This window comes from Dama dama, chromosome 20 (assembly GCF_033118175.1).
Source record: "Dama dama isolate Ldn47 chromosome 20, ASM3311817v1, whole genome shotgun sequence".
Lineage (NCBI taxonomy): Eukaryota > Metazoa > Chordata > Mammalia > Artiodactyla > Cervidae > Dama > Dama dama.
In genome coordinates this window covers 84297217-84310055 of record NC_083700.1, presented here as the reverse complement: position 1 = coordinate 84310055, position 12839 = coordinate 84297217, and the positions used below count along the sequence as shown (strand labels likewise).

The following is a 12839-nucleotide window of genomic DNA, read 5'->3' as shown; positions in this document are numbered from 1 at the left end:
CCCTAATCCCTCCCAGCGTCAGGGTCTTTTCCAATGAGTCAACTCTTCGCATGAGTTGGCCAAAATATTGGAGTTTCAGCTTCAACATCAGTCCCTCCAATGAACACCCAGGACTGATCTCCTTTAGGATGGACTGGTTGGATCTCCTTGCAGTCCAAGGGACTCTCAAGAGTCTTCTCCAACACCACAGTTCAAAAGTATCAATTTTTCAGCGCTCAGCTTTCTTCACAGTCCAACCCTCACATCCATACATGACCACTGGAAAAACCATAGCCTTGACTAGATGGACCTTTGTTGGCAAAGTCATGTCTCTGCTTTTTAATATGCTTATCTAGGTTGGTCATAACTTTCTTTCCAAGGAGTAAGCGTCTTTTAATTTCATGGCTGCAATCACCATCTGCAGTGATTTTGGAGCCCAAAAAATAAAGTCTGACACTGTTTCCACTGTTTCCCCATCTACTTCCCATGAAGTGATGGGACCTGATGCCATGATCTTAGTTTTCTGAATGTTGAGCTTTAAGCCAACTTTTTCACTCTCCTCTTTCACTTTCATCAAGAGGCTTTTTAGTTCCTCTTCACTTTCTGCCATAAGGGTGGTGTCATCTGCATATCTGAGGTTATTGATATTTCTCCCAGCAATCTTGATTCCAGCTTGTGCTTCATTCAGTCTGGCATTTTGCATGATGTACTCTGCATGTAAGTTAAATAAGCAGGGTGACAATATCCAGCCTTGACGTACTCCTTTTCCTATTTGGAACCAGTCTGTTGGTCCATGTCCAGTTTAACTGTTGCTTCCTTGACCTGCAGATAGGTTTCTCAAGAGGTGAGTCAGGTGGTCTGGTATTCCCATCTCTTTCAGAATTTTCCACAGTTTATGGTGATCCACACAGTCAAAAGCTTTGGCATAGTCAATAAAGCATAAATAGATGTTTTTCTGGAACTCTCTTGCTTTTTCGATGATCCAGCGGATGTTGGCAATTTGATCTCTGGTTCCCCTACCTTGAATCAGTCATAGGTATACATATATCCCCTCCCTCTTGAACCTCCCTTTCATCTTTCTCCCCATCCCACCTCTCTAGGTTGATACAGAGCCCCCGTTTGAGTTTCCTGAGACATACAGAGCCTGCTTTTTAGAGAGTCCTGAGTCTAACATGAGGGTGAGAAATACAGGTTTTGGCACCAAAGAGATGAATCTTGGTTCCCTTAGCCTTTTACCCATCATTTCTCACATTACCTTATTAGTATCTTCTGATTCTAGTCTTGATACCATTGACTTTAAGATATTTCATTTTCATGAGCTATGTTTCTTTCATGCATAAAAATGAAGATAAAATTTTCCTCCTCATAGTGTTGTTATGGGAATTAAGTGAGATAAGCATATACAAAGACCTTAGCATATTAACAAATACAGAAACTATTATTGCTATTACACTGGTGAATAAAACTTTCTGAAATTAGAGACCCACATGTCTGCTTGTCTATAATTTCAAAGCAGACAAGGACACAAGAGAAACATCAGATCTGAACAATGTAGAAGCATCATGTTTCTATGAATGTACCTATGTCTATGGAGAAGCAGTTTCCTGTAACATGAGAGGCCTGGGTCTTGAGAAGGGCTTTGGGTCTCAGATTTGCCAATTACAAATTGCCAACAGGAGGCGTGTCACTCCACATCCATAAGCCTCAGGTTCCACATCTCCAAAATTGGTATCCACTCAACGTTATTTTCTCCTTAGATGACAATTGAGCATGTACTAAGTGTCAGATGTGATTCTAGGCTATAAATATAGCCGCAAACAAGTCAGTATAACCTCTGCCTTCATGGGGCTTATTCTTTATTATACAATAGTTGGGGAAGGGGCATGGGGAGACAGATAATAAACAAGTAAATAGATCAATAAGCTAATTTCAGGTGTTGATAAGTGTTATGGGGAGAATGAAAAGGGACATTAGAATGTAGAATAACCCAGGGTGGGGACTGCGTTGGGTTCCTTGATTAAGGTGGTCAGAGTGAGACTCTAACAGTAGGTAACTTTGGAGAGTAAATAAAAATGGGGAGAAAATGCCAACCATGGGAGGATCTGGTGGGGAAAGAAATCCAGGCAAATGGACAGCCAGTACAAAAGTCAGAGTTTGAACAATCTTGCATACCCAAGGCATTAAAAACAGACTAGTGTGGCTGGATCACAGTAAAACAGACAAGGTCAGAAGGTCACAAGGATTAAATGAGATGAGGTGACTGACCTGCCCAGAACAATGACACTGGGGGTATGTTTGGGGGGTGCTATCTTTCTCCCAACATCATCTATACCTTGAGGACCTACTGTGTATCAGTGTAAGATACAAAAATCATTAAATTATATTGCTATCTCTAAGGAGTTCATGGTGTAACAGGGAAGGAAAGATATCCACTTTACAGATAAACATATCAAAATGAGGCAAATGATGAGGCCTGAAACAAGTGATAGAACCTGAGTGCTGAAATAAAAATAGAATATATAGATATGGATGTGGACATGGGCGTTGGATGCAGGTGTAGATGTTCCATATCAGATGTAGATGAGGGTGTGGACATTGAGTGTGGGTGTTGTGCATGGACGTGGATGTTGGGTGTTGGAGTGGATGAGAATGTGGATGCCGGATATGGGTATAGATGTTGGATGTGGACATAGATGCAGTGTCGTGGGATATGGTTGTGGATGGTGGATGTGGACGTTGGACATCGATTTTTATATTATATATATAATAGAATGAATAAATGATTGAAAGAGGTAAATACATATAAAGGAGGCAGAGAGTCCCGGGGTGGATGGCTGATGAGAAGTCTTCCTTAAAAAGGCAGAGGTAGGCAGAGTTGGCATTCAGAAGACATGTCCACACTGGAAGACACCGCCTGAGCTGGAACAGAGGGTTCCTGTAGGGAAGGAATGACTGGAAAGTAGGCATAAGACTGACTGTGGGGAATTCTGGATTTGCCCAGTGAATCTCTCACGTTATTTATACTTGCACAACTAATAGACATTTCTGTAGCACATGAATGGACAAAGCATGTCTACATCAGGCCTGAGTTTCTATAAGCATATTCTATTTCCCAGTTTCCCCATGGGAAAGCAGAAGCACAGAAACTATCTTTCTTCTGCTTTTCTCCATGACTATTTTAGAGTCAGTCATTATGTCTTAAATTCAACAGTGAAACAAACAAAGGCTCATTTCAGGTTCTGGTGGGGGAAGGAGGATGGAAGAGCCAGTGGTGATATTAAAAAATGTCATAGATTTATTTCTTTATAATAAGTACTTTTAATGTTAAAATCTGGATATGAAATAAAACTCAAGAAAGTTCAAAAAAATAAAATTATTATAAATGTCAAAATTGGGGTGGCCCAGGAACACAGATCTGCAGACTGTCAGGACCCTCATGATTTCTACTGTCCATTTGATTCTGTGCTGCTTCACAGTCAGAACCAAACACAGATTTAGATTATAGAACTCCCCACACAATGATCTTCTTGCAGGACTGTGTTTGGCAAAGGAAGCTCTGGGAAAAGCTAATATATGCCATTGAATATAGTCAGTATGGTTTAGACTGAATACCTTTTAAAGCAGGGGTTGCCAGTTGTCCACTAGAACTGTAAAACTTCAGGAAAAAGATTTTAATAATACACTATGGAACATGCAGTTTTGAGCAATATAAATTGTCAATGAGATTTTTCAGGTTGAATTAGTTGCAAATTATGTCACTAAAATTACCATAAAAATTGAGCCATTGTAAAGGTTATGGGCTATGAGAATTACATTTGTGCAGTCATCAGCCTAAAACAGAGTTTTAGAAGTGTTGATATTAAGCTGTCTTTGCTGCCAATAATTAGATAAAAGATCACTTGCTGGTTGAAGTAATAACTTCAACCAAAGAGAAGATCCTTTCCCTCATTCTCTATGGGAACGAAGCAGGAGGCATGTTTGTGAATTAGCATCCAGCTCTGACAGGTAGCTCAGGGGTCTACATGAAAAGGAATCCTCAAAAATTACTGGGTGATGGTGATGCCAAGAGAAGGTTGCAGCTCTTTTAGAAAGGGATGGCGTTGAAATGGCATAACCTTGTTTCATCTACAGAATGTAACAATTCGGAAGAGCTTTTAAATTCAGGGAGTGAGTTCATTTTGCTTTCCCTTGCTGTGATCAAATTGGTTTGCCTTTGAGGCAGGTAAAAGCTAAGTGCTTGGCCCTGATATGGGTCTTGAGTTAGCCCTGAGTCCTGCATTTTGACAGACAGGGTCCTTCTCACTCCCACCCTGAAATCACTGCAGAGGCAGCAGTCTTTTAGTGTTGGCACTCAGACCAGGATTTCAACCTACTCTAGAACACATTTCTTGCACGTCGACCTAAAGGGCCCCAAAGCCAAAGGTCTGGTTCCCCCGAGAGCTTCTGGACCCAGAGGAGCCCCGTGTTGGAAGCCCAGGGCATGTGGAGTGGAAAAATATGACTCCTTTCTCTCCCTCCTAAGTTTTTGAAGTTTCAAAAAAAAAAAAAAAAAAAAAAGCAGGTGCAAATCACAACTGAATTTGAAACCCCTGAGGAAGTCAGAGCAAATCGACTTAACAACAACAACAAAAAAAGCTGATTATAGCAAAACCTGGAGAAAAACTACAGCTGTGGTATCTCCGAGCAATTATCAACTCCCTGGCTGATTTCAAAGGCCCCTCAGGAACGCACATAGATTGAATCCTCATGATCTCGCCTCATGTGAGGCTCGAGTGGGCTGTTCTTGAGCCAAACGTCTGCGGTTGTGGGTAAATATATTGATATCCTAGCAACCTGCGAAAGCCACAGTACCCTAGACAAGGGCTTGTTTTTGCTTTTTGTTAACATGAGAGTAGGTTTGAGGTGGGGGCCTGGAGATCTTTGGAACCAACTAAGAGGTTCTTGGTAAGCACGTGAGTTCTCTGACTTCTGGTCATCCTTGGCTGCCCCTTGCAAGTTGGAGTCATCTTCCCATTCAGCCTTCCCGTGTCTTCCCGAAATGTGAAGTTTACTCTTTTTTCTTTTAAATGTAGAAGCCAGTATCATTCATTCACCAAACTTTCACAGTTCTGGCACTGTGTCTCAGCAGTCCCTAACCTTTTCAGCACCAGGGACCAGTTTTGTGGAAGACAGTTCTTCCATGGACCCAGCGGGGGTGATGGTTCGGGTGGTACTCTGAGCAATGGGAAGCCATGGGAGCTATAGATGAAGCTTCGCTCACTTGCCCGCTGCTACCTCCTGCTGTGTGGCCCAGTGGCAGGGGGAGGGGTGGTTGGGGACACTTTCTGTGCAAGGTTATGAAAATGGAGTTAAGACATGGTTTCTACCCTCAAGAAGCACACTGTCTAGTCAGGAAGACTTCCTAAAACATTCACACTAGACCTGCTGCTTTCCACCTTATTGTCCTTACACTTGGCTCTTCCTCTGCCTGAACAGAATGGCTTTGCCTCCCTTTCTCCTCTGGGGCAGGCCTCCTCCACCCCGACCCAAGCCAAATTGTCCACACCTCTGGGATGCTCTGTGCTTTGGTCCCTCATCTGTTTCCAATACTTTGGCCACCTGATGCGAAGAGCCGACTCATTGGAAAAGACCCTGATGCTGGGAAAGATTGAGGGCAGGAGGAGAAGGAGATGACAAAGGATGAGACGGTTGGATGGCATCACCAATAGACATGAGTTTCATCAAACTCCAGGAGATAGTGAAGAACAGGGAAGACTGGCGTGCTGCAGTCCATGGGGTTGCAGAGTCGGACATGACTTCAGCGACTGAACAACAACAGTTTCACATTTTTTAACAAGAACGGGATGATCTGACATCCTGTGTATCCCTTCTTCCAGGTCCTGTTTATCCCTCTTCAGCTTGGACTGTTTCCTGGCACATGGTAGACATATGATCATTATGGATGGAATGAGTGAGTAAATGAATTCACAAGAAAGGTATAGCACTCTGAAGCTTAACTGCTGATTCCAATGCTCACAGATTGGGCAAACATAATTGAGTTATTTTGCTTCCCAAGACTCACTACTTCTATCTATAAAATGGGAATAAGGCCTGTTTCCCAGGGTTGTTGCAGAGATGGGCAAATTCTTAACATGTGCTTAGCAAAATGACTGCCACCTGGAGCTTCATGACTCATAGCCACTAGGAGAGTCATCCCTAGCACCCAGTTACTGCTTGCCCACTAGGTGCCTTGCACTGAGGATATAAAATGAATAAGGAATGGTATCTGCTATCAGTGAACTCTCAGCCTGGTCAGGAAGACAGATATATTAAAAGAAATTAAAAGGCTGTTCTGCCAGTTAAGTGGGATTAGGAATGCAGAGATAGGCACCTAATCCAGACTGGGGCCTGGGGCTGAGGGGCTAGATTGATGAGGAAGAATTCACAGAAGTGAAACTGGGGATGATGAGATCCAAACGGAAAAACAAATCCAGAATCTTGTAGGCCTTCCCAAACCCTGCCTTAAATATGTATAACATACGTCAGGATTTCCCTTCTTTCCCCAGCTCCTTTTTTCTAGCTATATTGTTGATTTTTATTATTCTTTGATTTCCATGAGTGTATTGCTTTATAACTTACAAAGTGCTTCCAAACAATATATGGTCTTATTTGATTCTTCCAACTTCCCTGCGCAGCAGATAAAACAGATAATATAACAATCCAGTTTACAGGTGAGGAAATTGGAGCTCAGAGAAATCACACAGCCCCTGTTTGATATCAGCTAGATACAGCCCCCAAGGCTGAATTAAGTCTGATGTCTTCCCACTCTGACAATCTGTACGCCCCATGAACACACCAGGAGCCCACGACCTCTGCACATTTGCCACACTAGATCCTCCATCTGAAATGCCCTTCCCATCTCTTTGTCTGAATCCTTCTCTTCTTTGAACTCCCTGTTCTAACCCTACCTCCCCTGGGAAGTCCTTTCCTGTCCATACAGCCAGCAGGAGTCTCTTGAACTCCAAGAAGACACGCTGTCTAGGCTGTAATAGGACACTGACATCCTCTGGTAGAAGCTTTTGGTTCATTTTTATGTGCCCATGTCTGGCTCTCCTACCTGGCTGTGAGCCTCTGGAGGGAGAGGACCTTGTTAATCTCTGTAATTGACATATAGGAAATGCTCAATAAATGCCTCTCGATTAAGTGAATGGCATCAAGGTTGTTAGCCAAGCTGCCTTTTAGACTGATGGGTACATACTTGCAGGAGAAGCAGAAGAGTTTTTATTAGGCAATCAGGCCCTGATGCAGAGGTAGAAGTGAGGTGGAGTATCAATGAACACAGAGTCTGACAGCAAGCGTATGGATAATAACCATACAGATTGGGAAAGTTTCAAACAGAGTAAAATACAATGGGAATAAAGTGCAATGGGAAAACACAGGTGGTACATGGAGGGGATGGAAGAACCAACAAAGGAAGAGGCAGTTCTTAAGAAGGTCTTGGAGCATTAGTAGGAATTGACCAGGAGAATAACTGGTGGCAAGGTGGAGTGTAGACAGGGGCTCCCAGGTCTATAGGAGGAATAAAAAACAAAAACAATCCAGAATCATGAAAAGACATGAAATGGATATAAAAATAACATGGGCTATTGTTTAAATACCATCCTGAAGCCCAAGTAGATTCTGCTTTCTGGATGGATGGTTGGAAGGATGCTATGAACTTCCACTCAGAAAGAATTGAGAGGAACATAAGTCAAAGATAAATTCTAGACTCTGAATGCTATAATTGTTGGTGTCAGTAACTATGTGTTGACAAGAGCTATGTAAATTTACTCTTAAATATTAAGAAACAGAGACATCACTTTGTCAACAAAGGTCCATACAGCTAAAGCTATGGTTTTTCCAGTAGTCATGTACAGATATGAGAGTTGGACCATAACAAAGGCTGAGTGCTGAAAATTGATGCTTTTGAACCATGGTGCTGGAGAAGACTCTTGAGAGTCCCTTGGACTTCAAGGAGATCAAACCAGTCAGTCCTAAGGGAAATCGATCCTAAATATTCATTGGAAGAACTGATGCTGAAGCTGAAGCTCCAATCCTTTGGCCACCTGATGTGAAGAGCCAACTCATTGGAAAAGACCCTGATGCTGGGAAAGATGGAAGGCAAAAGGAGAAGGGGGAAGTAGAGGATGAGATGGTTAGATAGCATCACAGACTCAATGGACATTAATTTGAGCAAACTCTGGAAGATAGTGGAGGACAGAGGAGCCTGATGTGCTGCAGTCCATGGGCCTGCAAAGAGTGGGATACAACTTAGCAAACAAACAACAACAACAGCAATCTGGAACTAAAGGTCAGCAATTTTAAAAATTACTCTTAATACCTCCATTCAGATATAACCACTGTTAATATACTGGTGTAGGTCTTTCCAGTCTTTCATGTCTCTCTCATCCATGTGTCTGTCCATCTAGCTATATACCTACTTTCCTCCATATCTATCTATAATCCTTCTATTTATTCGTCCATCAATCCATCTAGATGTCACTAAAAATATGCTTATCTGGCACATTACATGTTGTAACCTAATTTTTTAACCAATTAATTATAATAATTCAGTTATGCCTATCTATTTTTAACTCAGATTCTAGTAGCTGCCTAATATTCCTGTGAACGTACCAGAATTGGTATTATGATTCCCTACTTTTTTTTTTTTTGCCATTATCAAAGATACTTCGGTGAACATGGGTATTCTTTTTTTGGTCCAAAGTTACAGCAGGGAGGCTTTCTCTACAGCTAATGAGGTTCTGGGGGTTCTGGGTTGATTGAGCACATCTTGAACTTGATATGGGATCAGGTTTAATCCTCTGACATAAATCATCTGCCTCCTGGAGTGACTCCCCTTCATCTCCCCTGGACTCCTATCTGCAGCAGCCAGGCAGGGTGGAGGGGCCTCTGTATAGAACAGGTACATCAGTGGAGCCACTGGCAACTGCAGGGCCTCTGCCCCTGATATGCTTTGACAGCACCAGCAGTTCTGGCAACTTCACAGCACTGATGATTCAGAGCTGTCAACTAACACAGCTGCGAGAAAATGTCAGTGATGGGTTTATGGTGTGTGGCAGTGGCTTCATGACCCATGGATGGAAAAGCAGATGCTTTTGAAATAAGATTAGTCACTGTAGCAAGAAGGGGAGAGAGGGACCTACCTTATATAGTAAAAACACAGCCCATTCTAATACTTCCTTGAAGTTCAAGAATTCAGTCACTCCCTAAAACTTCCAGGAAAAATATCAAACATTTTCTTTTATTATGGGAGTATGGTTGCTTTGGCTCTGATGGTAAAGAATCCACCTGCAATGTGGGAGACCAGTTCGATTTCTGGGTTGGGAAGATCCCCTGGAGGAGGGCATAGCAACCCACTCCAGTATTCTTGCCTGGAGAATACCATGGACAGAGGACCCTGGCAGGCTGCAGTCCAAGGGGTCACAAAGAGTCAGATGACTGAGTGAAACACACACACACACTCTCACACACACTCTCACACACACTCACACACACACACACACACACTCACACTCACACACACTCTCTCACACTCTCTCACACACACTCACACTTTCACACACACACTCACACACACACACACACACACACTCTCACACACTCTCACATACACTCACACACTCACACACACACAGTTGCTTTACAATATTGTATTGTTTCTGCTGTGCAGGAAAGTGCATTAGCTCTCCGTATACATGTCTCTCCACTTTTTTAGATTTCCTTCCCAATGAGGTCACCACAGAGCACTGTGTAGAATTCCTTATGGTATACAGTAGGGTCTCATTAGTTATCTATTTTATACATAGTAGTGTATATATGTCAATCCCAATCTCCCAATTCTTCCCACTCCTTCTTCCCTGCTTGGTGTTCATACTTTAGTTCTTTACATCTGTGTCTCTATTTCTGCTTTGCAAATAGGTTCATCCGTACCATTTTTCTAAATTTCACATATATGTGTTAATATAAACATTTTCTTTTTTCTTTCTGAATTTCTTCACTCTGAATGACAGTCTGCAGGTCTACACATATATCTGCAAATGACACAATTTCATTTCTTTTATGCTGAGCAATATTCCATTGTACATATGTACCACATCTTCTTTATCCATTCCTCCACTGATGGATAGTTAAGTTGCTTCCATGTCCTGGTTATTGTAAATAGTGCTTCAATGAAAACTGGGGTGAATGTATCCCTTGAAATTATGGTTTTCTCCATATATATGCCCAGGAGTGGGATTGCTGGGTCATACAGTGGTTCTATTTTTTTTTTTCATTAAAAATTTTTATTTTTAGTTTTTTAAAGGAACCTCCATACTGTTCTCCAGTGTATCAATTTACATTCCCTTCAACAGTGTAGGAGGGATCCGTTTTCTCCACACCCTCGCCAGCATTTATTGTTTGTGGATTTTTTGATGATGATCTTTTTGACTGGTGTGAGGTGATACCTCATTGTAGTTTTGATTTGCATTTCTCTAATAATTAGTGATGTTGAGCATCCTTTCCTTGAGTTCAGTTCAGTTGCTCAGTCGTGTCCGACTCTTTGAGACCCCATGGACTGCAGCACACCAGGTCTCCCTGTCCATCACCAAGTCCCAGAGTTTACTCAAACTCATGTCCATTGAGTCAGTGATGCCATCCAACCATCTCATCCTCTGTTGTTCCCTTCTCTTCCAACCTTTGATCTTTCCCAGCATCAGGGTCTTTTCAAATGAGTCAGTTCTTCGCATCAGGTGGCCAAACTTACATTCAGGACTGATTTCCTTTAGGTTGGGTCGCCTTGCAGTCCAAGGGACTCTTGAGAGTCTTCTCCAACACCACAGTTCAAAAGCATCAATTCTTCAGTGCTCAGCTTTCTTTATAGTCCAACTCTCACAGCCATACATGACCACTGGAAAAACCATAGCCTTGATTAGATGGACCTTTGTTGGCAACGTAATGTCTCTGCTTTTTAATAAGCTGTCTAGGCTGGTCATAACTTTCCTTCCAAGGAGCAAGTGTCTTTTAATTTCATGGCTACAGTCACCATTTCCAATGATTTTGGAGCCCCCCAAAATAAAAGTCTGTCACTGTTTCCACTGTTTCCCCATCTGTTTGCCATAAAGTGATCAGACCAGATGCCATGATCTTAGTTTTCTGAATGTTGGGTTTTAAGCCAACTTATTCACTCTCTTCTTTCACTTTCATCAAGAGAGTTTTTAGTTCTTCTTCGCTTTCTGCCATAAGGGTGGTGTCATCTGCATATTTGAGGTTATTGATATTTCTCCTGGCAATCTTGATTCCAGCTTGTGCTTTATCCAGCCCAGCATTTCTCATGATGTACTCTGCATATAAGTTAAATAAGCAGGGTGACAACATACAGCCTTGACATACTCCTTTCCCGATTTGGAACCAGTCTGTTGTTCCATGTCCAGTTCTAACTGTTGCTTCTTGACCTGCATACAGATTTCTCAGGAGGCAGGTGAGGTGGTCTGGTATTCCCATCTCTTTCAGAATTTTCCAGTTTTTTGTGATCCACAGTCAAAGCCTTCATGCTCAACACCAAAAAAAAAAAAAAAAAAAAAAAAAAGCACAATTAAAAAATGGGCAGAAGATCTAAATAGACATTTTTCCAAACAAGACATAGAGATGACCAAAAATACCAAACTTTTTAGTCAAGCAAAAAGGTAAGCAATATGGTGGAAAGAGGATGGGCTTAAAAGCCAGAAGCCATAAATTCTAGTTCAGTTCTGCTCCTCACTGGCTATGTGACTTGGGCAACTGGCACTCTTCTTGGATTTATCTTTCTCCATCTCTGAAATGGTCATACATAGAAGATGTATACATGTTTGAGTAATGAGTCAGTAAAAAGTCATGTATCATCTGAAAATCATTTACTGGGAATCTGATGTGCTAGGGGACACAGTTGACTAGATAAACCAGCCCCCTAATTTTGAAACTTGTGCTCTAGGGGAGTGGGAATGAGGAAGTCAGAACATAAAATAATGAAATAGACTGTTAAATAGTGATTCAGTGGTCAGTTGAAGACAGAGCAGTGGGATGGTCAAGACAAACTGGGTTGGGTAGTCAGGAGATGGTGACCTGGTAGCTAAAGCTGGAATGAGAAGATAGAAAAAGCCACAGCTAGAGCTGGGGAGAAACAATCCAGCCTGAGGGAACCACTATACAAGACCTCCAGGTGAGCTTGGTGTTCCGTTAACTGAACACATCTTTGCTCTGTGTTCCTCCACTCTACCATAGGGACATGAGGATGCACAGGAAACCTACAGGCTCCACCGTCACTGGACTTGGAGTGAAGTGGAAGAAAAGACACTTATTTATTAAACAGGTGATTGTCACACAGACTGATGGATGAGTACTGGGATGATGAGCAGAAACTTGGGGTACTCCTGGAAAATATGACAGAAGCCTCTAACCTAGCCTGGGAAAGCTGGAAAGCCTTCCCTGAGGAGCTACCATTGAAGCCAAGATCAGATCAAGCAACATCAAAACAAAACAAGCCAGAATGGGATTTGAATTTGAACCAACCATTGGTCTACCTGTCCATGCCCACTCTTTAACTGGCTACACTGGGATTCTGCTGGACTCAAAGTGATGCGGCAGAAAGTGTTTATTCATTTGAAGAAAGCCCGGGACATTGCAGGAAAAGTACATGAGATACACTAAAGCAGCCAGTAAAACATTCACAACATCATCACATTATCACCTATGGCAGGGGTTCTCAAACTTGGGCTCACATCAGAAGCCCCTAGTGGGTTTGGTGAAATACAGAGCACTGGCCCTGTGCTACCCTCTGGTTTCTGACTCGGGATGTTTGTGTGGGG

The 12839-nt window shown here is 42.3% G+C and overlaps 1 long non-coding RNA gene across 1 annotated transcript in view; it reads left to right on the top strand.

Moving 5' to 3' along the window:
• The window catches only part of LOC133040296 (uncharacterized), a 46072-nt gene extending 40142 nt beyond the window's left edge, over nt 1–5930 (top strand). Inside the window, exon 3 of the long non-coding RNA XR_009688944.1 lies at nt 5856–5930. This is a non-coding gene — a long non-coding RNA (uncharacterized LOC133040296). The remainder of the gene's footprint in view (nt 1–5855) is intronic.
• Nucleotides 5931–12839: the final 6909 nt, after the last annotated feature.